General features: G+C 41.5%; 4 non-coding genes across 4 annotated transcripts; 3 read left to right on the top strand and 1 right to left on the bottom strand.

The window, feature by feature from the left end:
- Window positions 1–2,096: 2,096 nt before the first annotated feature.
- Window positions 2,097–2,263, bottom strand: LOC134951171 (U1 spliceosomal RNA). The gene has a single exon (XR_010183961.1). It is a non-coding gene; the product is annotated as a U1 spliceosomal RNA (small nuclear RNA).
- Window positions 2,264–18,434: 16,171 nt separating this feature from the next.
- Window positions 18,435–18,508, top strand: TRNAS-ACU (transfer RNA serine (anticodon ACU)). The gene has a single exon. It is a non-coding gene; the product is annotated as a tRNA-Ser (tRNA).
- Window positions 18,509–19,590: 1,082 nt separating this feature from the next.
- Window positions 19,591–19,664, top strand: TRNAS-ACU (transfer RNA serine (anticodon ACU)). Its single transcript has one exon. It is a non-coding gene; the product is annotated as a tRNA-Ser (tRNA).
- Window positions 19,665–23,094: 3,430 nt separating this feature from the next.
- TRNAS-ACU (transfer RNA serine (anticodon ACU)) lies at window positions 23,095–23,168 on the top strand. Its single transcript has one exon. It is a non-coding gene; the product is annotated as a tRNA-Ser (tRNA).
- Window positions 23,169–25,544: the final 2,376 nt, after the last annotated feature.

Below are 25,544 nucleotides of genomic sequence, written 5' to 3' on the forward strand. Positions count from 1 at the left end.
CCATGTGTTAGTAGCCCCAAGCATCTTTTGTGTTAGTCCCTGAAGAAAAACTTCAAATATTTACAAATACATTTTGTAATCAATGGGCCTAATTCAGTAAGGATTGCAAATTCTGCTAAGTAACAGAATTTGCAATCCTTTGGTTCGCATGCTGGGGCCACCCAGCATGCCGCCTCCCTTCTTGACCACGCTGAAATTGCAGTCTCAGTGCAGTTCAGCGTGATCATAAAAAATGGGTTAGCCTCCTGTTGGTGCAGACTGTATGTGTGCGCAGGAAGCCGCCACCATTTTTGTGATCGCAGCTGCTGCATGTGATGTCATGCAGCAGCTCTGACCACGCCTCCTGTTTCTCCGTTGCCGACCCCATTTTGTAGCCCTGCCCATGCACCGCTCCATCTCCGACTTGGAAATGGATTGTTGCTGCCCCTTCCCCCCAGCACCGATTGACAGTCAGAAGCGATCGCATTATCTGCGGGGTGCCGCAGAAAATGCAGGCGCATGCGTATGCTCTTAGCAATTTTTGCAGTTGGATTGCTTATTGCGATTGCAATCCAACCTGAATCAGGCTCTATTACCTATCACAATGCACTGCGGGTAGTACAAAATGGGGTTAATATAAGAGAAAACCCCCCCAGAGCTGTGCTCCTTAACTGTCCCTGGTGGCTAGTGGAGCGGCTGCCCAGTAATCAGTGTCCACGCCAGTGCGCACATGGCCCACCCCCTACAGCCACGCTGGATCACGGTATAGTGTGGGCACAGAAGTCCCTTACCTCCCTTTCATCAGCGGCCTCGTGATCCCGGAGGGCGGTGTGTGTGTGACTGACCTTAGGAAGAAACCGGAGCCTCCGCTGCAGTGACCCAGCAACCAGGGCACGGGAGTATACTGCGCCGCTGGGAGTGATGGAGCTGCAGTAAAGATGTCTATTAGACCTAACCTGCTGCAGCCCTTGTAGATTCTTATAAAAAAAAGTTCTTCTTTTCTTGTCAAAATTAATAGCTAAGAATAGGCTGCCTGAGGCAGCCCCCTGTTAAGTGGCCTGCTACTGAAGGCACCAACTACAAACTGAGCTCCCTGTTCATGGAAGCGAGGTTATAGAGCAGGGGGCGCTGAGCATCTTGGGAACAGTCAAAAGCTTTGAGCCTGTTGGTGCCTCAGATCAAGATCCTACTCTACACCCCAATGTGAATCCTTGTGGAGTCCAGTGTACCCCACAGAAGAAATGAATGTGTCACACCCATTGGCAGCAACATTAGAATAGCTGCTGATGGGCACAATTGAGAAAGGAAGGGGGGAAAACATTTGAATCCAGCACATATATGTAATTTGAATATGTAATTTGTACCTTCCTACTTTAAAATGTAATGGATGAACCTCACCCTGTGAGAACTATCTTCATGATCAAGAGATCTCATACGCAAGAAAAGCATGTGTTGGGATAGGGCTGTGGAGGGCGGCTGCTCGAGCACACCCCCGTCAAGTTAAGGAGATTCAACTGAGGAAGCACAAGGGAACTCTTGTCTGGGGACAACAACTGCAGGGAGACCACATCTTTTCAGATGAAAATGAGAGGGCGGAAGGCTGCCTAATACTGAAGCACCCTCAAACATCAAACCATATGCAACAACTAGTACAAGCATTCCTGGGGAAAGGTCTGCAGCAGACGGATTTGCATACGGTGATGTCATCCAAGCAGTGGGCCAAAGTTGGCTGGAACCCTCATCTGCATATGAAAAGAGAAAAGGGGCGCTTGGATGACCCCTAGTTCGCATTGAACACCCCCCACCCTCCTTTGGTGTGGGGCTCATGTTGGCCATGCCCCAGCCCCTGAAGCATTCAAGCTGATTTCTTGCAGCAGCTGGGCACTGTAACAGCTCCAGAGCTGCTCTGTAATGCAAATAAAAGGGTGTGGGCCCTGCAACACCACCTGTAGTTCGCATTGTGCGTTGGAAGGCACAAAGTAAGCAGACGGGAGAAGTCAGGATAGTGCGCAAGGGCATAGAAGGGAGGGGCTCAAGAAAAGAGAAGTGGAAACAGACAGCAAACTAGGCGGGAGAGAGACCTGAGACAATGAGATCTAAATTATACCAGAGCCAACCAGGGGAAAGCACAAATGCAGTCCCCCCCCCCTACCACAAATTATGCAGTCGAGATTCCCACATTTGGGGAAATCACAGAGGTCAGCATACCCAGAATGCAATGAATGAACCTCACCCTGGGAAAACAATCTTCATGACCATGGTATCACCTAAGCAAAATAAGTATGATTTGAGATAGGGCTGGGGAGGGCCGCTGCTCAGGCACACCTCCGTCAAGTAAAGGAGATTCAACTGAGGCAGCACAAGGGAACTCTCATCTGGGGACAACAACTGCAGGGAGAACACATTTTCAGACGAATGTGTGAGGGCAGAAGGCTGCCTAATACTGAAGCACCCCCCAAACAACAAACCAAATGCAACAACTAGTGCAAGCATTCCTGGGGGAAGGCCTGCAGCAGATGGATTCGCATATGGTGATGTCATCCAAGCAATGGGTATAGTTGGCTGCAACCCTCGTCTGCATATGAAAAGAGAAAATGGTCACGCAGGGCATGGCGGCCTTTGTGGGGTTGCGCTTGGATGACCCCTAGATCGCTTTATACACCCCCATCAGTGTGGGGCTCATGTTGGCCATGCCCCAGCCCCTGAAGCATTCAAGCTGATTTCTTGCAGCAGCTGGACCCAGTAACAGCTCCAGAGTTGCTCTACAAGACAAGTAAAAGGGTGTGAGCCATGCAGCACCACCTGTAGTTTGCATACACACATATATAGGACAGCATCTCTTATATGACCCAGGGGCAATAAAATAGTATCCTTATCTAGAGTATCCGTCCATGCCGCTACAGCACTACACATACACACCCAGGCCGACGCAATTGCCGGTCTGAGTAAGGTACCTGAATGTGTATAAATGGACTTCAGGGTAATCTCCTGTTTGCGGTCAGCAGACTCTTTGAGGGTAGCCGTATCCTGGGACGGGAGGGCTAACTTCTTGGATAAGCGTGTTAATGCTTTGTCCACCCAAGGGGAGGATTCCCATCGTAACCTATCCGTTGATGGGAAAGGATACGCCATAAGAATCCTTTTGGAAATCTGCAGGAGATTCACAAGCTTTTTCACATAACTCGTTCAGCTCGTGTGAGGGGAAAAGGTTACCTCAGGCTTCTTTCCCTTGTACATATGTACCCTCTTGTCAGGGATAGGGGGCTCCTCTGTGATGTGCAAAACATCTTTTATTGCCATAATCATATATCAAATGTATTTTGCCAATTTTGGCTGTAACTTTGCATCATCGTAATCGACACTGGAGTCAGAATCCGTGTCGGTATCTGTGTCAACAATCTGGATAGTGGGCACTTATGAGACCCTGACAGTCCCTGCGACATAGGATCAGGCATGGGTTGAGACCCTGACTGTCCCAAAGCTTCAGCCTTGTCTAATCTTTTGTGCAATGAGTTTACACTAGCATTTAAAACATTCCACATATCCATCCAATCAGGTGTCGGCGGAGACACCACATTCATTTGCTCCCGCTCCTCTCTAATATAGCCTTCTTCCTCAGACATGTCGACACACGCGTACCGACACACCACACACACAGGGAATGCTTTTACTGAAGACATTTCCCCCACAAGGCCCTTTGGCAGAGCTGGCCCTAACCAATATGATGCCCTAGGCAAGATTTTGCCTGGTGCCCCCTAGCACCACCGCTGGTTCCGCCTCTGACCTTGCACCTCTTTCCCAGCACCATCAACCCTCACCCATAACAGTACTTATTTTGGTGTTTGTACCCCCTATATTTTAAACAGGAACAGTTCGCACATTTGGCGCACAGTCCAAAAAGGGGTGTGTTTTTGCTGGCAATGGGCATGTCCTCACAATAGTACCCCCAATTAAAATTCCGCCACACAGTACTGCAATTTTATTCACATTTGATCACGCGATAGTGTCCATAATTCACATTACATCCCACAGTAGTATTACTTTACCTTATAAACGTTACTTCTCACAGTAGTGCTCCTTATTCACATTACATCACACTGAATTGCTCCTTATTTACATTACACCACACCCTATTGCTCTTTATTCACATTAGACGACACAGTAAATGCCCTTTCTATACGCAACGCTACATATTAGAGCACCTTATACACATAATGCCACACATTAGTAATGCATTTATACACATAATTCCACACAGTAATGCCCCTTACACATATGAGACACATCACTAATGTCCTTATAAACATAATGCGTCTTACACATTATGACAACCTTTATTAATGCCCTTTTACACATAATGGCCCTCATTCCGAGTTGTTAGCTCGCAAGCTGCTTTTAGCAGCATTGCACACGTTAAGCCGCCGCCTACTGGGAGTGAATCTTAGCTTATCAAAATTGCGAACGAAAGATTAGCAGAATTGCGAATAGACACTTCTTAGCAGTTTCTGAGTAGCTCCAGACTTACTCGACAACTGTGATCAGTTCAGTCAGTTTCGTTCCTGGTTTGACGTCACAAACACACCCAGCGTTCGCCCAGACACTCCCCCGTTTCTTCAGACACTCCCGCGTTTTACCCAGAAACAGCAGCGTTTTTTCACACACACCCATAAAACGGCCAGTTTCCGCCCAGAAACACCCACTTCCTGTCAATCACACTACGATCAGCAGAACAAAGAAAAAACCTCGTAATGCCGTGAGTAAAATACCTAACTGCATAGCAAATTTACTTTGCGCAGTCGCAGAGCGAACATTGCGCATGCGCAATTAGCGGAAAATCGCTGCGATGCGAAGAAAATTACAGAGCGAACAACTCGGAATGACCACCCTTGCGCATGCGCAATTAGCGGAAAATCGCTGCGATGCGAAGAAAATTACCGAGCGAACAACTCGAAATGACCACCAATGTCCCTTACACATATGCCGCACATTATTAATGCCCTTATACACATAATGACACACATAGTGCCCCTTACCCATATGTTGCACATTATTAATGCATTTTTACATGACACACATAATGCTCCTTACTCATATTCCGAACACTACTGCACAATCAACCCACTCACATGCACACAGCACTCACACTGCCACTAACACTGTGACCTCTGCCTCTGCTTGGATACAGATGTGTCCTCATAAATCTTGCCTCAATGCTAACGTTGGGGCACCTTTTTTTTATTAAAATGCATCTTATTTGCATTGCTATGTTGTTAGGATGCACACGCAGCTTCTGCCGATTAAAATGATATGCAGCACGCCTATATACTGTGTGAGACTGTAGCTGTATCTGCATATGAAATGCTACACACAGAATATAGGCATGCCGCATATCATTTTAATCAGCAGAAGTTGCTGATGCCCCTAGGCATATCAAATGCCCTAGGCAATTGCCTAGTTTGCCTATGCCTATGGCCGGCTCTGCCCTTTGGAGAGACAGAGAGAGAGTATGCCAGCACATACCCTAGCGCTATATAACCCAGGAATAGCACAGTAACTTAATGTTTGCACAGTAGCGCTGCTGTAAGTAATTTGCGCCAAATTATGTGCCCCCCCCCCCCTCTCTTTTCAACCCTCTTGTCTACCGTGGTATAAGCAGGGGAGAGTCCGGGGAGCTTCCTCTCAGCGGTGCTGTGGAGAAAAAATGGCGTTGGTGAGTGCTGAGGGAGAAGCCCCGCCCCCTCGGCGGCGGGCTTCTGTCCTGCTTAAACTGTACAATTGGCGGGGGCTCATACATATATACAGTGCCCAGCTGTATATATGTTATATTTCTGCCAAAAAGAGGTTTATATTGCAGCCCAGGGCGCCCCCCCTGCGCCCTGCACCCTTACAGTGACCGGAGTATGTGAGGTGTATGGGAGCAATGGCGCACAGCTGCAGTGCTGTGCGTTACCTCAATGAAGATCATGAAGTCCTCTGCCGCCTCTGAAGTCTTCTTTTCTTCTCATACTCACCCGGCTTCTATCTTCCGGCTCTGCGAGGGGGACGGCGGCGCGGCTCTGGGACGGACGGCGAGGGTGAGATCCTGCGTACCAATCCCTTTGGAGCTAATCCCTTTGGAGCTAATGGTGTCCAGTAGCTTAAGAAGCAGGACCGTGCAACTCGGAGAGTAGGGCTGCTTCTCTCCCCTCAGTCCCTCGATGCAGGGAGTCTGTTGCCAGCAGTGCTCCCTGAAAATTAAAAACCTAACAAAATACTTTCTGTCAGAAAGCTCAGGAGAGCTCCTGAAAAGCACCCAGTCTCCACTGGGCACAGTATCAAACTGAGGTATGGAGGAGGGGCATAGAGGGAGGAGCCAGTGCACACCAAGAACTAAAGTCTTTCTTAAAGTGCCCATGTCTCCTGCGGAGCCGTCTATCCCCATGGTCCTTACGGAGTCCCCAGCATCCTCTAGGACGTTAGAGAAAATAGGATTTTAATACCTACAGGTAAATCCTTTTCTCTTATTCCGTAGAGGATGCTGGGCACCCGTCCCAGTGCGTACTGTGTCTGCAGTTATTAAATGGCCCTTAACTCCAGAACATTTATGTGGAGACAACTTTCCCGACTTGACCATCTTCCTTGGACGTTTTCCCCCTGTGTGACTGCTCCCCAGCCTCGGAGGGTTGCATCCATGGTCCCTAGGATCCAGTCCTGGATCCCGAACCTTCGCCCCTCTAGGAGGTGAGAACTGTGCAGCCACCAATGGAGTGAGATTCTGGTCTTGGAAGACAGGATTATCCTCCGGTGCGTGTGTAGGTGGGATCCGGACCACTTGTCCAACAGGTCCCACTGGAACACTCTGGCATGGAACCAGCCAAACTGAATGGGCTCGTAGGCCGCAACCATCTTACCCAGCAACCAAATGCACTGATGGATTAACACTCTTGCTGGTTTCAGAATTTGTTTGACCAGACTCTGGATCTCCAGAGCCTTTCCACTGGAAGAAAACCTCTTCTGTGTCCAGTATCACTCCCAAAAACAACAACCGCGTCATTGGGACCAACTGCGATTTTGGCAAGTTTAGGAGCCAACTATGTTGTTGAAGAACTGTCAGGGAGAGTGCAATGTTTTGCACTAACTGGTCCCTGGATTTCGCCTTTATCAAAAGATCATCCAAGTACGGGATAATTGTTACTCCTTGCTTGCGATCACCCTGGTGAAAATCCTCAGAGCCGTGGACAGACCAAATGGCAATGTCTGAAATTGGTAATAGCAATACTGAATTGCAAACCTCAGGTAGCTTGATGCAGAGGCTAAATGGGAACATGTAAGTAGGCATCCTTTATGTCTACCAAAACCATGAAATCTCCTTCCTCCGGACTGGAGATCACTGCACTGAGAGATTCCATCTTGAAATTTAATTTCCTTAGGTAGAAATTGAGGGATTTCAGATTTCAGATTGGTCTGACTGAGCTGTCCGGCTTAGGGACCACGAAGAGGCTTGAATAAAAACCTTCTCCCTGCTGACTAAAGCCGATTTGAACAATCGGTGAGGGGGAACGTCTTGAAACCCCAGTTTGTACCCTTGGGACACTATTTGTAAAACACACGAGTCCATGTCCGAATGAATCCAGAACTGACTGAAGAGTTTTAGACGTGCCCCCACTGGTGCGGGCTCCTGCAAGAGAGCCCCAGCGTCATGCGGTGGATTTGGCAGAAGCAGAGGATGATCTCTGCTCCTGCGATCTTGAAGAGGATGCAGACCTCTTCCCTCTTCTCCTTCCTCTACCTGCAAAGAAAGGGGAATCTTAACTTCTTGCATATCTATTGGGCCGAAATGACTGCATCAGATAATGATGCGTCTTCATCCGTTGGGAGGGAACATAGGGCAAGAAGGTTGACTTACCTGCGGGAGCTGCCGAGATCAAATTAACTAGGCAGTCACCAAACAACGCTTCACCTTCATAGGGAAGGGACTCCCTTTCTTCTTGGAGTCAGCATCAGCATTCTCTTGGTGAATCCACAATGCCCTCCTATCCGAGACTGCCATGAAATTGGCCCGTGAACTCAAGAGTCCTATATCCCTTGCTGTCTCACGTAAGTATGCTGCAGTGTCCTTGATATGATACAACGTAAGGAGTATCCCATCTCTCCAAGGTATCTATATCGGATGACAAGGTATTCGACCAATTCTTGAATACTACTACTCACCCATGCACATGTAATGGCAGGTCTAAGTAATGTACCCTTGGTTACATAACTAGAAATAATGTAGCTTCCTGCATACGATCCGCTGGATTTGTGACAGGGCCCCGTGCAGAACAGGGGGTGACTCCCACTTTATTCTGTCCGCGGCGGGAAATGAATAAACAACCAGAATCCTTTTGGGGATTTGAAACCATCTTGTCGAGCTGGCCCAGACTTTCTCAAACAGAGATGGAGGAACGTTACATCAGCTTTCATTATATATCTATATATACATACATATAGACCCCTTTCTCAGGAACAGCAGGGTCTTCAGTGATTTTAATATGTCCTTAATATCCACAATCATGTACTGAATGCTCCTTGCCAATATTGGATCTAATCAGGAAACATTATGGTCGACATAGGAATCAGTATCCGTGTCAGTATCAGTGTGTAGTAACTGGGCAAAATAACATTTTTGCGACCCCGCGGGGCCTGAGGGAAAAGAAACATAGCCAAGAACATCACATCTATTCTCTACGTCTGTGTCTGGGACACAGATTTATCCAACCTTACTCTGATATTACTGAAACTTTTACCCAGTCAGTTATTGGTGGTGCCAACAGGGCCACCATCATATGTCTGCATTCCTAATATAGTTTCCTCTTGGGAAAAACATTCAGCCATCGACATGTTGACACACATGTACCAAGTACCCACAGACACATCGGCTTATGGGGGACAGACCGTCAGTAAATCTGTCAGAGGGACACAGAGGATTTTTCAGCTCACAATCCAGCGCCAAAAGTACACAGTCTGGGAAATAATAAACTCTATAGTGATAAACTTGTAATGCTCTAAAGATGTTCTGGTGAGGTGAGGAAGAAGCCCCGCTACTGTAATGGCGCGTATTTGTCCTGCTCAGAAATAATTAATTACGCTAGCGGGGTAAGGACAGTGCCCAGGCACTAATGTCCACTTTTTCCAGCCTTTTGTGAGGAATTTATGCTGCCCAGGGTGCCCCCCCCCCCCCTGTGCCCTGCACCCTGCAGTGCCTGTGTTTGTGTGGGAGCATGGCGCGCAGCGTTCCGCTCGCTGCTCGGTACCTCAGAATGCCATCACTGGAGAAGAAGTCTTCTGTTCTTCTGCTACTCACCTGTCTTCTGGCTCTGTAAGGGGGTGACGGCAGGCTGCGGGAGTGTGCATCTAGGCGTACCCAGCGATCAGCACCCTCAGGAGCTAATGGTGTCCTGTCAGCCTGAAGCAGAGCTATTGAACTCACTAGAAGTTGGTCATACTTCTCTCCCCTAAGTCCCACGAAGCAGGGAGACTGTTGCCAGCAGCCTCCCTGAAAATAAAAAAAACTAACAAGTCTTTTCAGAGAAACTCAGTAGAGCTCCCCTGTAGTGCATCCAGTATCACTGCGCACAATACTAAAACTGGAGTCTGGAGGAGGGGCATAGAGGGAGGAGACAGTTCACACCCTTTGAAAGTCTTAAAGTGCCCATGTCTCCTGCGGATCCAGTCTATACCCCAAGGTTCTTAATGTGACCCCAGCATCATCTAGGACGTATGAGAAAACAAATAACGCACACATGAGGAGGAGAGAACTAAGGAAGCTATAAGGAGAAGAGGGGAGGGGGGGTTGAAAGGTAAGGTAGTAAAGGCATATTGGATAAACTACAACCTTATACATATTCATTAATGTACCAGTAGTTAGAAGTAGAAGAGCTCTAACAGAAACCACAAAGCTTATCTAAAGCCACACCACACTGGATATGCCCAATCTCATTTGATTTTTGAAGCAAAGCAGTATTGGACTTTGTTAATACATGGATGGGAGACTGCTTGGTAGTATCAGATTCTTTAGGTGTTTTTAAACTACCAACACCATTTTCTTGGTACATTTAATTTTTACATGTATTCTTTTATGTACCAGAAGTTAGAAGTAGAAGAGCTGTAATAAAAACCACCAGCTCATCTACAGCCACAGCACACTGGATTTGCCCAATCTCTCCTGATCATGGAAGCTGAGCAGTGTTGGTCCTGGTTTTAGTACTTGGATGGGAGACCACCAGGAAATACCAGGAGCTGTGTGTATTTTTACAATACTAACACCGTTCTCTTGATGCATTCCATTTTGAAACATTGGGGCAGATCTATTAAGCCTGGTGAACTGATAAAGTGCAAGGTGATAAAGTACCAGCCAGTCAGCTCCTAACTGTCATTTTTCAAACCCAGCCTGTGACATGGCAATTAGGAGCTGATTGGCTGGTACTTTATCACCATGCAAATTATCATTTCACCAGGTTTAATAAATCGTCCGCTTACTCATTTATGTACGAGTAGTTAGAAGTAGAAGAACTCTAACAGAAACCACTAAGCTCATCTACAGCCACACCACACTGTATATGCCCAATATCACCTGATTTTAGGCCTGGTATGTTCTTGGATGTGAGACCACCTGGGAATACCAGGTGCTGTAGGTAGTTTTATACTACCAACACCGTTCTCTTGATGCATTCTATTTTGAAACTTATTCATTGATGTACCAGTAGTTAGAAGTAGAAGTTAGAAACAGCAAAAATCATCTACAGCCGCATCACACTGGATATGTCCAATCTCATCTGATGTTGGAAGCTAAGCAGTGTTGTGCCTGGTTAGTTTTTGGATTTCAGGTCCTGCCTTCTGGTTTGGCCACGGCACCTCGGAAATTCACCAAGGTCATGGCCGTGATGACGACCCTTCACCATCGGTGGACCAGGGAGGAATCTCTCCTCCCGATAAACATTCTGGAATTGCAGGCAGTGTTCAATTCATTGACACTGGCCCTGCCTCTAGTACAGAACAGGCCTGTTCAAGTACAATCGGACAACGCCACCACGGTAGTGTACACAAATCATCAAGGTGGCACTCGAAATTGCATAGCAAAGCTGGAAGTATCAAAAATCCTCAGTTGGGTAGAACGTGATCTGCCAGCAATATCGGCAGTGTTCATTCCCGGAGTCCTCAACTGGGAAGCGGATTTCCTCAGTCGTCAGGACGTTCACGCTGGAGAGTGGAGAGGCCGCAGCAGAAATGTCTGCACTGGTGTCAGTAGGTGACTGAGGCAGGGATGACTGGGAGATAGTGGGTGACTGAAGCATGTATGAGTGGGAGATAGTGGGTGACTGAGGCCGGGGTGACAGAGATAGTGGGTGACTAAAGCAGGGGTGACTGGTATAGTGGGTGACTGAGGCAGGGGTCGCAGGTATAGTGGTTAACTGAGGCAGCGGTGACTGGGAGATAGTGGGTAACTGGGGCAGGGGTGACAGGGAAAGTGTGTGACTCAGGCAGGGGTGATAGGGAGATAGTGGGCAGCAGATCACTGCCTTGCTGACAGCAGCACATCCCTGCTTCACTGACAGCAGCACATCCCTGCCTCACTTATAGCAGCACATCCCTGCCTTACTGACAGCAGCAGATCACTGCCTCACTGACAGCAGCAGATCACTGCTTCACTGACAGCAGCACATCCCTGCCTCACTGGCAGCAGCAGATCCCTGCCTCACTGGCAGCAGCAGATCCCTGCCTCACTGGCAGCAGCAGATCCCTGCCTTACTGACAGCTGTATATAGGGCCTAATTCAGACCTGATCTCTGCTGTGCATATTCACACAACAGGAGATCAGGTCTGAAGTGTGTGCTGGTGCCGCAGTGCACCGGCACATGCCAGAGATGCGATCAGCATCTCTGCCCAGTGAGCGCCTCTGCCAACACATACTTATCTTGCATATGAGATCTCTTGATCATAAAGATAGTTCTCACAGGGTGAGGTTCATCCATTACATTTTAAAGTAGGAAGGTACAAATTACATATTCAAATTACATATATGTGCTGGATTCAAATGTTTTCCCCCCTTCCTTTCTCAATTGTGCCCATCAGCAGCTATTCTAATGTTGCTGCCAATGGGTGTGACACATTCATTTCTTCTGTGGGGTACACTGGACTCCACAAGGATTCACATTGGGGTGTAGAGTAGGATCTTGATCTGAGGCACCAACAGGCTCAAAGCTTTTGACTGTTCCCAAGATGCTCAGCGCCCCCTGCTCTATAACCTCGCTTCCATGAACAGGGAGCTCAGTTTGTAGTTGGTGCCTTCAGTAGCAGGCCACTTAACAGGGGGCTGCCTCAGGCAGCCTATTCTTAGCTATTAATTTTGACAAGAAAAGAAGAACTTTTTTTATAAGAATCTACAAGGGCTGCAGCAGGCTAGGTCTAATAGACATCTTTACTGCAGCTCCATCACTCCCAGCGGCGCAGTATACTCCCGTGCCCTGGTTGCTGGGTCACTGCAGCGGAGGCTCCGGTTTCTTCCTAAGGTCAGTCACACACACACCGCCCTCCGGGATCACGAGGCCGCTGATGAAAGGGAGGTAAGGGGCTTCTGTGCCCACACTATACCGAGATCCAGCGTGGCTGTAGGGGGCAGGCCGTGTGCGCACTGGCGTGGACACTGATTACTGGGCAGACGCTCCACTAGCCACCAGGGACAGTTAAGGAGCACAGCTCTGGGGGTTTTTCTCCTATATTAACCCCATTTTGTACTACCTGCAGTGCATTGTGATAGGTAATAGAGCCTGATTCAGGTTGGATTGTAATCGCAAAGAGCTGCGCATTGGAAAATTCAGGGCTATGCCGTGTAGATGATGGCCTAACAGGAGGCTTTAACATTTTCTTTCTAGTGTCCTTCGTTTGGAATTTTAAAGCCTCCTGTTAGGCCATCATCTACACGGCATAGCCCTGAATTTTCCAATGCGCAGCTCTTTGCAAAAGAGAGATATTGGCAAGGAAAAGCTGTCTTGTACCTTTGCATTTTTCTCCCAAACGAAGGACACTAGAAAGAAAATTTTAAAGCCTCCTGTTAGGCCATCATCTACACGGCATAGCCCTGAATTTTCCAATGCGCAGCTCTTTGCAAAAGAGAGATATTGGCAAGGAAAAGCTGTCTTGTACCATTGGATTTTTCTCCCAAACGAAGGACACTAGAATGAAAATTTTAAAGCCTCCTGTTAGTGCTTCATCTACACGGTATAGCCCTGAATTTTCCAATGCGTAGCTCTTTGCAAAAGAGAGATATTGGCAAGGAAAAGCTGTCTTGTACCTTTGCATTTTTCTCCCAAACAAATGTAGTTTGTTTTTGTCAATTACCATTTTAATAATAGGGTAAAAAAAATTAAGTAGATTTTTGAAAGAAAACAATACTGTCAATATACTATTAAAACAAATTAAAATGGTAAAAGTTATTGTACTTTAAGAAAACATAAAAGAGCTAACATATCAATCCCAGTTTTGGATTACTTTAATTACCAAAAAAAATGCATATAGCAGAGGATAGTTTCAATCTGCCTACCTCTGGGTAATGGGCCCAGCATGCTTCCATTGCAGTACTCTGCTGCACATGTAAGTGCAAGAGATCCTAAAGCACTCACTCATCATGGGAAAGTACCAATGTGTTTCTTCGTTGGTTGATGGAAGAAACATCTTAAAAAAACTCTCCAGATTATTGACTTTTTAAAGTTTTTCTAGGAAAAGTTTTAGATGTATGCTTATTAGCCTTTGTCAGTATGTACTTTTCGCGAAGTGTCTCTGTGGCGCAATCGGTTAGTGTGTCCGGCTACTAACCAAAAGGTTGGTGGTTCAATCCCACCCAGGGATGTAATTGACCTTGTTATCAGATTTTGGTGATCTTTAAGTAGACAAGTCAAAATTTCAAACCCCCTGTTATGGTGTAGGGTACCTGGCCTTTTCTGATGTAATCAGAGTTAGATTTGATTCAGTGATTTAATAAAAACAGCTAGGAAGCACAATTTAGCAGTGGGTTGCAGAGAAAAAGAAATATGCTGGCAAAAAAAATCCAATTGAGTGATTAAACAGCTCTTCATTTTCTGGCTTTATTTTTATGCTAACAAATTTGTTCTCTGAAAAGTGTCCACAAAGCCAAGTCTCTGATTAACACCTTTGTAGGGATGGTTTTTCACCTATTACTAAATTAAACTTGCTTCATTGGAAAGGCAGCAAGATGCATCCTCATTTCAATGTCTACTGAAATAATACAGGTTGACACCAGGAAACATTAACGCCACTGCATCCTTGCTGCTTTCTCATGTAGAAGTCTGTTTAATGTGAAAACAAGGTGATATCTAATTAGCACACAGGTAAGGAATTAAGAAAATCTTTATTTAAGGGTGAAGATGTTTCTCACAAAATCGTTGCCCCAATGCATCATTGAAATTCAAGCTGGAAAGATGATTTTAATATATCACTTGTACATTTTGTATTGCTCTTCTGGTGACAATGTAGTTTGTTTTTGTCAATTACCCTTTTAATAATAGGGTAAAGAAAATGAAGTGGATTTTTTAAAGAAAACAATACTGTCAATATACTATTAAAACAAATTAAAATGGTAAAAGTTATTGTACTTTAAGTAAAAATAAAAGAGCAAAAATATCAATCCCAGTTTTGATTACTTAAATTAACAAAAAAAATGCATATAGCAAAGGATAGTTTCAATCTGCCTACCTCTGGGTTATGGGCCCAGCATGCTTCCACTGCAGTACTCTGCTGCACATGTAAGTGCAAGAGATCCTGAAGCACTCACTCATCATGGGAAAGTACCAATGTGTTTCTTCATTGGTTGATGGAAGAAACATCTTACAAAAACTCTCCAGATTATTGACTTTTTAAAGTTTTTCTAGGAAACGTTCTAGATGTATGCTTATTAGACTTTGTCAGTATGTACTTTTTGCAAAGTGTCTCTGTGGCGCAATCGGTTAGTGTGTCCGGCTATTAACCAAAACGTTAGTGGTTCAATCCCAACCAGGGACGTAATTGATCTTGTTATCAGATTTTGGTGATCTTTAAGTAGACAAGTCAAAATTTCAAACCCCCTGTTATGGTGTAGGGTACCTGGCCTTCTCTGATGTAATCAGAGTTAGATTTGATTCAGTGATTTAATAAAAACAGCTAGGAAGCACAATTTAGCAGTGGGTTGCAGAGAAAAAGAAATATGCTGGCAAAAAAAAATCCAATTGAGTGATTAAACAGCTCTTCATTTTCTGGCTTTATTTTTATGCTAACAAATTTGTTCTTTGAAAAGTGTCCACAAAGCCAAGTCTCTGATTAACACCTTTGTAGGGATGGTTTTTCACCTATTACTAAATTAAACTTGCTTCATTGGAAAGGCAGCAAGATGCATCCTCATTTCAATGTCTACTGAAATAATACAGGTTGACACCAGGAAACATTAACGCCACTGTATCCTTGCTGCTTTCTCATGTGGAAGTCTGTTTAATGTGAAAACAAGGTGATATCTAATTAGCACACAGGTAAGGAATTAAGAAAATCTTTATTTAAGGGTGAAGATGTTTCTCACAAAATCGTTGCCCCAATGCATCATTGAAATTCAAGCTGGAAAGATGATTTTAATATATCACTTGTACATTTTGTATTGCTCTTCTGGTGACAATGTAGTTTGTTTTTGTCAATTACCATTTTAATAATAGGGTAAAGAAAATTAAGTGGATTTTTGAAAGAAAACAATACTGTCAATATACTATTAAAACAAATTAAAATGGTAAAAGTTATTGTACTTTAAGTAAAAATAAAAGAGCCAAAATATCAATCCCAGTTTTGGATTACTTTAATTAACAAAAAAAAATGCATATAGCAGAGGATAGTTTCAATCTGCCTACCGCTGGGTTATGTGCCCAGCATGCTTCCATTGCTGTACTCTGCTGCACATGTAAGTGCAGTAGATCCTGAAGCACTCACTCATCATGGGAAAGTACCAATGTGTTTCTTCGTTGGTTGATGGAAGAAACATCTTACAAAAACTCTCCAGATTATTGAATTTTTAAAGTTTTTCTAGGAAACGTTTTAGATGAATGCTTATTAGCCTTTGTCAGTATGTACTTTTGCAAAGTGTCTCTGTGGCGCAATTAGTTAGTGTGTACGGCTATAAACCAAAAGGTTGGTGGTTCAATCCCACCCAGGGACGTAATTGACCTTGTTATCAGATTTTGGTGATCTTTAAGTAGACAAGTCAAAATTTCAAACCCCCTCTTATGGTGTAGGGTACCTGGCCTTCTCTGATGTAATCAGAGTTAGATTTGATTCAGTGATTTTATAAAAACAGCTAGGAAGCACAATTTAGCAGTGGGTTGCAGAGAAAAAGAAATATGCTGGCAAAAAAATCCAATTGAGTGATTAAACAGCTCTTCATTTTCTGGCTTTATTTTTATGCTAACAAATTTGTTCTCTGAAAAGTGTCCACAAAGCCAAGTCTCTGATTAACACCTTTGTAGGGATGGTTTTTCACCTATTACTAAATTAAATTTGCTTCATTGGAAAGGCAGCAAGATGCATCCTCATTTCAATTTCTACTGAAATAATACGGGTTGACACCAGGAAACATTAACGCCACTGCATCCTTGCTGCTTTCTCATGTGGAAGTCTGTTTAATGTGAAAACAAGGTGATATCTAATTAGCACACAGGTAAGGAATTAAGAAAATCTTTATTTAAGGGTGAAGATGTTTCTCACAAAATCGTTGCCCCAATGCATTATTGAAATTCAAGCTGGAAAGATGATTTTAATATATCACTTGTACATTTTGTATTGCTCTTCTGGTGACAATGTAGTTTGTTTTTGTCAATTACCATTTTAATAATAGGGTAAAGAAAATTAAGTGGATTTTTAAAAGAAAACAATACTTTCAATATACTATTAAAACAAATTAAAATGGTAAAAGTTATTGTACTTTAATGAAAAATAAAAGAGCAAAAATATCAATCCCAGTTTTGGATTACTTTAATTAACAAAAAAAAATGCATATAGCAGAGGATAGTTTTAATCTGCCTACCTCTGGGTTATGGGCCCAGCATGCTTCCATTGCAGTACTCTGCTGCACATGTAAGTGCAAGAGATCCTGAAGCACTCAGTCATCATGGGAAAGTACCAATGTGTTTCTTCGTTGGTGGATGGAAGAAACATCTTACAAAAACTCTCCAGATTATTGACTTTTTAAAGTTTTTCTAGGAAACGTTTTAAATGAATACTTATTAGCCTTTGTCAGTATGTACTTTCGCAAAGTGTCTCTGTGGTGCAATCAGTTAGTGTGTACGGCTATAAACCAAAAGGTTGGTGGTTCAATCCCACCCAGGGACGTAATTGACCTTGTGATCAGATTTTGGTGATCTTTAAGTAGACAAGTCAAAATTTCAAATCCCCTCTTATGGTGTAGGGTACCTGGCCTTCTCTGATGTAATCAGAGTTAGATTTTATAAAAACAGCTAGGAAGCACAATTTAGCAGTGGGTTGCAGAGAAAAAGAAATATGCTGGCAAAAAAATCCAATTGAGTGATTAAACAGCTCTTCATTTTCTGGCTTTATTTTTATGCTAACAAATTTGTTCTCTGAAAAGTGTCCACAAAGCCAAGTCTCTGATGAACACCTTTGTAAGGATGGTTTTTCACCTATTACTAAATTAAACTTGCTTCATTGGAAAGGCAGCAAGATGCATCCTCATTTCAATGTCTACTGAAATAATACAGGTTGACACCAGGAAACATTAACGCCAATGCATCCTTGCTGCTTTCTCATGTGGAAGTCTGTTTAATGTGAAAACAAGGTGATATCTAATTAGCACACAGGTAAGGAATTAAGAAAATCTTTATTTAAGGGTGAAGATGTTTCTCACAAAATCGTTGCCCCAATGCATCATTGAAATTCAAGCTGGAAAGATGATTTTAATATATCACTTGTACATTTTGTATTGCTCTTCTGGTGACAATGTAGTTTGTTTTTGTCAATTACCATTTTAATAATAGGGTAAAGAAAATTAAGTGGATTTTTGAAAGAAAACAATACTGTCAATATACTATTAAAACAAATTAAAATGGTAAAAGTTATTGTACTTTAAGTTAACATAAAATAGCTAACATATCAATCCCAGTTTTGGATTACTTTAATTAACAAAAAAAATGCATATAGCAGAGGATAGTTTCAATCTGCCTACCTCTGGGTAATGGGCCCAGCATGCTTCCATTGCAGTACTCAGATGCACATGTAAGTGCAAGAGATCCTGAAGCACTCACTCATCATGGGAAAGTACCAATGTGTTTCTTCGTTGGTTGATTTAAGAAAATTCTTACAAAAACTCTCCAGATTATTGACTTTTTAAAGTTTTTCTAGGAAACGTTCTAGATGAATGCTTATTAGCCTTTGTCAGTATGTACTTTTTGCAAAGTGTCTCTGTGGCGCAATCGGTTAGTGTGTCTGGCTACTAACCAAAAGGTTGGTGGTTTAATCCCACCCAGGGACATAATTGACCTTGTGATCGGGTTTTGGTGATATTTAAGTAGACAAGTCAAAATTTCAAACCCCCTGTTATGGTGTAGGGTACCTGGCCTTCTCTGATGTAATCAGAGTTAGATTTGATTCAGTGATTTTATAAAAACAGATAGGAAGCACAATTTAGCAGTGGGTTGCAGAGAAAAAGAAATATGCTGGAAAAAAAATCCAATTGAGTGATTAAACAGCTCTTCATTTTCTGCCTTTATTTTTATGCTAACAAATTTGTTCTCTAAAAAGTGTCCACAAAGCCAAGTCTCTGATTAACACCTTTGTAGGGATGGTTTTTCACCTATAACTAAATTAAACTTGCTTCATTGGAAAGGCAGCAAGATGCATCCTCATTTCAATGTCTACTGAAATAATACAGGTTGACACCAGGAAACATTAACGCCACTGCATCCTTGCTGCTTTCTCATGTAGAAGTCTGTTTAATGTGAAAACAAGGTGATATCTAATTAGCACACAGGTAAGGAATTAAGAAAATCTTTATTTAAGGGTGAAGATGTTTCTCACAAAATCGTTGCCCCAATGCATCATTGAAATTCAAGCTGGAAAGATGATTTTAATATATCACTTGTACATTTTGTATTGCTCTTCTGGTGTTTTTGTCAATTACCCTTTTAATAATAGGGTAAAGAAAATTAAGTGGATTTTTTAAAGAAAACTATACTGTCAATATACTATTAAAACAAATTAAAATGGTAAAAGTTATTGTACTTTAAGTAAAAATAAAAGAGCAAAAATATCAATCCCAGTTTTGATTACTTAAATTAACAAAAAAAAATGCATATAGCAAAGGATAGTTTCAATCTGCCTACCTCTGGGTTATGGGCCCAGCATGCTTCCATTGCAGTACTCAGATGCACATGTAAGTGCAAGAGATCCTGAAGCACTCCCTCATCATGGGAAAGTACCAATGTGTTTCTTCGTTGGTTGATGGAAGAAACATCTTACAAAAACTCTCCAGATTATTGACTTTTTAAAGTTTTTCTAGGAAACGTTCTAGATGTATGCTTATTAGCCTTTGTCAGTATATACTTTTTGCAAAGTGTCTCTGTGGCGCAGTCGGTTAGTGTGTCCGGCTACTAACCAAAAGGTTGGTGGTTCAATCCCACCCAGGGACGTAATTGAACTTGTTATCAGATTTTGGTGATCTTTAAGTAGACAAGTCAAAATTTCAAACCCCCTCTTATGGTGTAGGGTACCTGGCCTTCTCTGATGTAATCAGAGTTAGATTTGATTCAGTGATTTTATAAAAACAGCTAGGAAGCACAATTTAGCAGTGGGTTGCAGAGAAAAAGAAATATGCTGGCAAAAAAAATCCAATTGAGTGATTAAACAGCTCTTCATTTTCTGGCTTTATTTTTATGCTAACAAATTTGTTCTCTGAAAAGTGTCCACAAAGCCAAGTCTCTGATTAACACCTTTGTAGGGATTGTTTTTCACCTATTACTAAATTAAACTTGCTTCATTGGAAAGGCAGTAAGATGCATCCTCATTTCAATGTCTACTGAAATAATACAGGTTGACACCAGGAAACATTAACGCCACTGCATCCTTGCTGCTTTCTCATGTAGAAGTCTGTTTAATGTGAAAACAAGGTGATATCTAATTAGCACACAGGTAAGGAATTAAGAAAATCTTTATTTAAGGGTGAAGATGTTTCTCACAAAATCGTTGCCCCAATGCATCATTGAAATTCAAGCTGGAAAGATGATTTTAATATATCACTTGTACATTTTGTATTGCTCTTCTGGTGACAATGTAGTTTGTATTTGTCAATTACCCTTTTAATAATAGGGTAAAGAAAATTAAGTGGATTTTTTAAAGAAAACTATACTGTCAATATACTATTAAAACAAATTAAAATGGTAAAAGTTATTGTACTTTAAGTAAAAATAAAAGAGCAAAAATATCAATCCCAGTTTTGATTACTTAAATTAACAAAAAAAATGCATATAGCAAAGGATAGTTTCCATCTGCCTACCTCTGGGTTATGGGCCCAGCATGCTTCCATTGCAGTACTCTGCTGCACATGTAAGTGCAAGAGATCCTGAAGCACTCACTCATCATGGGAAAGTACCAATGTGTTTCTTCGTTGGTTGATGGAAGAAACATCTTACAAAAACTCTCCAGATTATTGACTTTTTAAAGTTTTTCTAGGAAACGTTCTAGATGTATGCTTATTAGCCTTTGTCAGTACGCACTTTTTACAAAGTGTCTCTGTGGCGCAATCGGTTAGTGTGTCTGGCTACTAACCAAAAGGTTGGTGGTTCAATCTCACCCAGGGACGTAATTGACCTTGTTATCAGATTTTGGTGATCTTTAAGTAGACAAGTCAAAATTTCAAACCCCCTGTTATGGTGTAGGGTACCTGGCCTTCTCTGATGTAATCAGAGTTAGATTTGATTCAGTGATTTTATAAAAACAGATAGGAAGCACAATTTAGCAGTGGGTTGCAGAGAAAAAGAAATATGCTGGAAAAAAAATCCAATTGAGTGATTAAACAGCTCTTCATTTTCTGGCTTTATTTTTATGCTAACAAATTTGTTCTCTGAAAAGTGTCCACAAAGCCAAGTCTCTGATTAACACCTTTGTAGGGATGGTTTTTCACCTATTACTAAATTAAACTTGCTTCATTGGAAAGGCAGCAAGATGCATCCTCATTTCAATTTCTACTGAAATAATACAGATTGACACCAGTAAACATTAACGCCACTGCATCCTTGCTGCTTTCTCATGTGGAAGTCTGTTTAATGTGAAAACAAGGTGATATCTAATTAGCACACAGGTAAGGAATTAAGAAAATCTTTATTTAAGGGTGAAGATGTTTCTCACAAAATCGTTGCCCCAATGCATCATTGAAATTCAAGCTGGAAAGATGATTTTAATATATCACTTGTACATTTTGTATTGCTCTTCTGGTGACAATGTAGTTTGTTTTTGTCAATTACCCTTTTAATAATAGGGTAAAGAAAATTAAGTTGATTTTTTAAAGAAAACTATACTGTCAATATACTATTCAAACAAATTAAAATGGTAAAAGTTATTGTACTTCAAGTAAAAATAAAAGAGCAAAAATATTAATCCCAGTTTTGATTACTTAAATTAACAAAAAAAATGCATATAGCAAAGGATAGTTTCAATATGCCTACCTCTGGGTTATGGGCCCAGCATGCTTCCATTGCAGTACTCTGCTGCACATGTAAGTGCAAGAGATCCTGAAGCACTCACTCATCATGGGAAAGTACCAATGTGTTTCTTCGTTGGTGGATGGAAGAAACATCTTACAAAAACTCTCCAGATTATTGACTTTTTAAAGATTTTCTAGGAAACGTTTTAGATGAATGCTTATTAGCCTTTGTCAGTATGTACTTTTGCAAAGTGTCTTTGTGGTGCAATCAGTTAGTGTGTACGGCTATTAACCAAAAGGTTGGTGGTTCAATCCCACCCAGGGACGTAATTGACCTTGTTATCAGATTTTGGTGATCTTTAAGTAGACAAGTCAAAATTTCAAATCCCCTCTTATGGTGTAGGGTACCTGGCCTTCTCTGATGTAATCAGAGTTAGATTTGATTCAGTGATTTTATAAAAACAGCTAGGAAGCACAATTTAGCAGTGGGTTGCAGAGAAAAAGAAATATGCTGGCAAAAAAATCCAATTGAGTGATTAAACAGCTCTTCATTTTCTGGCTTTATTTTTATGCTAACAAATTTGTTCTCTGAAAAGTGTCCACAAAGCCAAGTCTCTGATGAACACCTTTGTAAGGATGGTTTTTTACCTATTACTAAATTAAACTTGCTTCATTGGAAAGGCAGCAAGATGCATCCTCATTTCAATGTCTACTGAAATAATACAGGTTGACACCAGGAAACATTAACGCCAATGCATCCTTGCTGCTTTCTCATGTGGAAGTCTGTTTAATGTGAAAACAAGGTGATATCTAATTAGCACACAGGTAAGGAATTAAGAAAATCTTTATTTAAGGGTGAAGATGTTTCTCACAAAATCGTTGCCCCAATGCATCATTGAAATTCAAGCTGGAAAGATGATTTTAATATATCACTTGTACATTTTGTATTGCTCTTCTGGTGACAATGTAGTTTGTTTTTGTCAATTACCCTTTTAATAATAGGGTAAAGAAAATTAAGTGGATTTTTTAAAGAAAACTATACTGTCAATATACTATTAAAACAAATTAAAATGGTAAAAGTTGTTGTAATTTAAGTAAAAATAAAAGAGCAAAAATATCAATCCCAGTTTTGATTACTTAAATTAACAAAAAAAATGCATATAGCAAAGGATAGTTTCAATCTGCCTACCTCTGGGTTATGGGCCCAGCATGCTTCCATTGCAGTACTCTGCTGCACATGTAAGTGCAAGAGATCCTGAAGCACTCACTCATCATAGGAAAGTACCAATGTGTTTCTTCGTTGGTTGATGGAAGAAACATCTTACAAAAACTCTCCAGATTATTGACTTTTTAAAGTTTTTCTAGGAAACGTTCTAGATGTATGCTTATTAGCCTTTGTCAGTACGTACTTTTTACAAAGTGTCTCTGTGGCGCAATCGGTTAGTGTGTCTGGTTACTAACCAAAAGGTTGGTGGTTCAATCCCACCCAGGGACGTAATTGACCTTGTTATCAGATTTTGGTGATCTTTAAGTAGACAAGTCAAAATTTCAAACCCCCTGTTATGCTGTAGGGTACCTGGCCTTCTCTGATGTAGTTAGATTTGACTCAGTGATTTTATAAAAACAGCTAGGAAGCACAATTTAGCAGTGGGTTGCAGAGAAAAAGAAATATGCTGGCAAAAAAAAATCCAATTGAGTGATTAAACAGCTCTTCATTTTCTGGCTTTATTTTTATGCTAACAAATTTGTTCTTTGAAAAGTGTCCACAAAGCCAAGTCTCTGATTAACACCTTTGTAGGGATGGTTTTTCACCTATTACTAAATTAAACTTGCTTCATTGGAAAGGCAGCAAGATGCATCCTCATTTCAATGTCTACTGAAATAATACAGGTTGACACCAGGAAACATTAACGCCACTGTATCCTTGCTGCTTTCTCATGTGGAAGTCTGTTTAATGTGAAAACAAGGTGATATCTAATTAGCACACAGGTAAGGAATTAAGAAAATCTTTATTTAAGTGTGAAGATGTTTCTCACAAAATCGTTGCCCCAATGCATCATTGAAATTCAAGCTGGAAAGATGATTTTAATATATCACTTGTACATTTTGTATTGCTCTTCTGGTGACAATGTAGTTTGTTTTTGTCAATTACCATTTTAATAATAGGGTAAAGAAAATTAAGTGGATTTTTGAAAGAAAACAATACTGTCAATATACTATTAAAACAAATTAAAATGGTAAAAGTTATTGTACTTTAAGTAAAAATAAAAGAGCCAAAATATCAATCCCAGTTTTGGATTACTTTAATTAACAAAAAAAAATGCATATAGCAGAGGATAGTTTCAATCTGCCTACCTCTGGGTAATGTGCCCAGCATGATTCCATTGCTGTACTCTGCTGCACATGTAAGTGCAATAGATCCTGAAGCACTCACTCATCATGGGAAAGTACCAATGTGTTTCTTCGTTGGTTGATGGAAGAAACATCTTACAAAAACTCTCCAGATTATTGACTTTTTAAAGTTTTTCTAGGAAACGTTTTAGATGAATGCTTATTAGCCTTTGTCAGTATGTACTTTTGCAAAGTGTCTCTGTGGCGCAATCAGTTAGTGTGTATGGCTATTAACCAAAAGGTTGGTGGTTCAATCCCACCCAGGGATGTAATTGACCTTGTTATCAGATTTTGGTGATCTTTAAGTAGACAAGTCAAAATTTCAAACCCCCTCTTATGGTGTAGGGTACCTGGCCTTCTCTGATGTAATCAGAGTTAGATTTGATTAAGTGATTTTATAAAAACAGCTAGGGAGCACAATTTAGCAGTGGGTTGCAGAGAAAAAGAAATATGCTGGCAAAAAAAATCCAATTGAGTGATTAAACAGCTCTTCATTTTCTGGCTTTATTTTTATGCTAACAAATTTGTTCTCTGAAAAGTGTCCACAAAGCCAAGTCTCTGATTAACACCTTTGTAGGGATGGTTTTTCACCTATTACTAAATTAAACTTGCTTCATTGGAAAGGCAGCAAGATGCATCCTCATTTCAATGTCTACTGAAATAATACAGGTTGACACCAGGAAACATTAACGCCACTGCATCCTTGCTGCTTTCTCATGTAGAAGTTTGTTTAATGTGAAAACAAGGTGATATCTAATTAGCACACAGGTAAGGAATTAAGAAAATCTTTATTTAAGGGTGAAGATGTTTCTCACAAAATCGTTGCCCCAATGCATCATTGAAATTCAAGCTGGAAAGATGATTTTAATATATCACTTGTACATTTTGTATTGCTCTTCTGGTGACAATGTAGTTTGTTTTTGTCAATTACCCTTTTAATAATAGGGTAAAGAAAATTAAGTTGATTTTTTAAAGAAAACTATACTGTCAATATACTATTCAAACAAATTAAAATGGTAAAAGTTATTGTACTTCAAGTAAAAATAAAAGAGCAAAAATATTAATCCCAGTTTTGATTACTTAAATTAACAAAAAAAATGCATATAGCAAAGGATAGTTTCAATATGCCTACCTCTGGGTTATGGGCCCAGCATGCTTCCATTGCAGTACTCTGCTGCACATGTAAGTGCAAGAGATCCTGAAGCACTCACTCATCATGGGAAAGTACCAATGTGTTTCTTCGTTGGTGGATGGAAGAAACATCTTACAAAAACTCTCCAGATTATTGACTTTTTAAAGATTTTCTAGGAAACGTTTTAGATGAATGCTTATTAGCCTTTGTCAGTATGTACTTTTGCAAAGTGTCTTTGTGGTGCAATCAGTTAGTGTGTACGGCTATTAACCAAAAGGTTGGTGGTTCAATCCCAACCAGGGACGTAATTGACCTTGTTATCAGATTTTGGTGATCTTTAAGTAGACA

The sequence above is a fragment of the Pseudophryne corroboree genome, chromosome 8 (assembly GCF_028390025.1).
Source record: "Pseudophryne corroboree isolate aPseCor3 chromosome 8, aPseCor3.hap2, whole genome shotgun sequence".
NCBI classification, from domain to species: Eukaryota; Metazoa; Chordata; class Amphibia; order Anura; family Myobatrachidae; genus Pseudophryne; species Pseudophryne corroboree.